This window comes from Sinocyclocheilus rhinocerous, unplaced genomic scaffold, assembly GCF_001515625.1.
Source record: "Sinocyclocheilus rhinocerous isolate Xijiao unplaced genomic scaffold, SAMN03320098_v1.1 scaffold769, whole genome shotgun sequence".
NCBI classification, from domain to species: domain Eukaryota; kingdom Metazoa; phylum Chordata; class Actinopteri; order Cypriniformes; family Cyprinidae; genus Sinocyclocheilus; species Sinocyclocheilus rhinocerous.
The window spans coordinates 154,451-157,536 of NW_015636562.1; the positions used below are offsets into that span (position 1 = coordinate 154,451).

Below are 3,086 nucleotides of genomic sequence, written 5' to 3' on the forward strand. Positions count from 1 at the left end.
TCAGTTGTTGTTTGTTTGTGGGTCTTTCTGCCTTTAGTTTTGTCTTCAGCAAGTGAAATGCATGCTCAATCAGGTTGAGATCAGGAGATTGACTTGGCCATTGCAGAATATTGCACTTTTTTACCTTCAAAAACTCCTGTGTTGCTTTTGCTGTATGTTTTGGGTCATCGTCCATTTGTACTATGACGCGCCGCCCAATCAACTTTGCTGCATTTGACTTAATCTTTGCAGAGAGTATATCCTTGTACACTTCAGAATTCATTCGACTGCTTCTGTCACGTCATCAATAAACACCAGTAACCCAGTGCCACTGGACACCATGCATGCTCGTGCCATCACACTGCTCCACCATGTTTCACAGGCTGATCTTAATTTCAGCCGTCCAAAGAATGCTTTTCCAGAAGTGGTCTGGCTTTTTAGAAGTTTTTTTTGGCAAAGTCTAATCTGGCCTTGTTTGCACCTTGTGGTGAACCCTCTGCATTTGCTCTGGTGAAGTTTTCTCTTGATTGTAGACTTTGACAGCGACACACCTACCTCCTGGAGAGTGGTCTTTGGCTGGATGTTGTGAAAGGGTTTTTCTTTACCATGGAGAGGATTCTCCGATCATTCACCACTGTTGCCCTCCGTGGACTTCCAGGCCTTTTTATGTTGCGGAGCTCACCAGTGCGTTCTTTTTTTCTCAGAATGTACCAGACTGTTGATTTGGCCACTCCTAATATTCCTGCTATCTCTCTGATGGATTTGTTTTGTTTTTGAAGCCTAACAATTGTCTTTTTCACCTGCATGGAGCGCTCCTTTGACCGCATGATGTGGGTTCACAACAATAGCTTCCAAATGCAAAATGAAACACTTATTAGAATCAACTCCAGAATTTTTACCTTAATTGATGTAGAAATAACTAAAGAATTGCCCAAGCCTGTTCATGAAACAGCTTTTGAGTCAATTGTCCAATTACATATGGTCCGTTGAAAAAGGGGGAGGTACATATTAAAGAGCTGTAATTCCTTAACCCTTCCTCCAATTTTGATGAGAATACCATCAAATTAAAGCTCAGAGTGTACACTTTAAGCCCATATTCATTATATAACTGTAACTTAAATATGTTTTGGTCAGCAGCTAAACTAATAAAAATTGTGCCCGTGTCCAAATATATATGGACCTAACTGTAGCAACCACACTAGGACTTGCTAAAAACCACCTAGAACACCTTAGATTAGCAATCATACCAATGTGTGCCACAAATCGCTCAGAGTACCTTTGCTACAACATATCTGTGTACTAAAAACCACCGTGAACACAGCAGCAACTGCACAGTGGCGTGCTAAAAAGAACACCTTGTGTCTGCACAATGTTGTGTTAAAAACCACTCAGACCACTTTAGAAACCACATAGCAACACGTTAAAAAAAAATCCAACACCTTTAGCAACCACATAATGTGCTAAAACCCCACTCAGATGAACTCCATGCATTGTGATGCCAATTCACTTTTGCATGGGCAACTTTATTTCTCATGTTTTCTTTAGAACGTGTAGAAATAAAGTTGGAGTGATTCTTTTTAATTCACTAAAATGATTTTAAGTTTGTCAGATGACAATCATGATGTTAATGTCAATACTATAAAAATGCTATATAGTTGCATCTGGGTAAGATGTAAGATGTCTCAATTGTAACCATCTCAAAGAATTTTGTAGGTCTATATCACATTTTAGACATTTAAAGATCAGTACAAACAACGCTGCTTCTCATTTGATGGTAGGCGACAGTGACAGCAGCATTGACAGTGGTAAATGCGTCTGTGACTGTGGAGCAGTGATGGTGCAGGGCTGTGCAGATGTGCTTCCACCACCGGCTGGAACAAGCAGCCCTCATTGTTTAATGACAGATATACAGTCTTTGCCTGTGCTACTGCTCTGTGGGCCACTATTGTGAGATGCTCTTTCATTACTGACCCTGTTCACCTCAAATTTCAAGATGTTTAAAAAGCTCTAAAAAAACGAATTTAGGTTTAGTTGTATGAGGCGTGACAAGTAGTAAGTAGACAAGAAAATAAAACAGCTTTGTATTAAATGTAAAGATTTATATAGGGATTCTGACAAATGTAAAGGTCCTTGCAAACTGAGTCCGAATTTTTTTTCCTATCAAAATGCTTGCTACGGATGCGAAAAACGCAGAAAATCGAAGCTGATCCGAATTTTTTTATGACGGACGAAAGTTTCGGAGGTCGTATTTATTTTTAACGTGCGAAAATTTCGGACTCTGTGTGCAATGACCTTTTCATTTACTGTATACTTATTCTATGACTGTAAGAAAGGAAAACATACAACACACACAATACAAACAAACACATTCTGGATTATCAAATCCCTTATATCTTGTTTTGCTGATGTGAGTGTTTAAACTGCACTTAAAAAGAATAAAGAAAAATCAATAGGTAGCCTATATAGAGACCAAAATGAAAACTTTTGCCACCCCTGCTAAAGACTGAAATGCTGAATTGAGAAAATGTATCAGCTATAAAGATTTTTAACTAAAATAAAATATTTACAAACAATTTAAAATGAATATAATGATTTAATTTTTTCATTGTGTATTGTTAGACAGTGTACATCATGCATCATGATCACAAAAAACCAACAAAAAAAAAAACAATTAAACATTGTGACCAGGGTTTGAAATTAAAGGGGTCATATGATGCTGCTAAAAAGAACATTATTTTGTGTATTTGGTGTAATGAAATGTGTTTATGCGGTTTAAAGTAAAAAAAACACATTATTTTCCACATACTGTACATTATTGTTTCTCCTCTATGCCCCGCCTTTTTGAAACGCGTCGATTTTTACAAAGCTCATCGGTCTGAAAAAGCGAGGTGTGCTCTGATTGGCCAGCGATCTAGTGCATTGTGATTGGCCGTTTTTTCTTTAAAAATCAGCATGGTTACAAATGTGATATTGATGTTATACAACAGTTCAATAAAGAATAAGTTACTATCAAGAGACTTACGTTTTAGACAGCATATTGGCTGTTTTTGCGCTATTTCGCCAACAAAAAACATTCCAAACACTGCCACAACACTGTTTTGCGTCTC

The 3,086-nt window shown here is 37.7% G+C and overlaps 1 long non-coding RNA gene across 1 annotated transcript in view; it reads right to left on the reverse strand.

The window, feature by feature from the left end:
* Positions 1-3,006: 3,006 nt before the first annotated feature.
* Positions 3,007-3,086, reverse strand: part of LOC107747963 (uncharacterized) — a 16,228-nt gene continuing 16,148 nt past the window's right edge. Inside the window, exon 3 of the long non-coding RNA XR_001640860.1 lies at positions 3,007-3,083. This is a non-coding gene — a long non-coding RNA (uncharacterized LOC107747963). The remainder of the gene's footprint in view (positions 3,084-3,086) is intronic.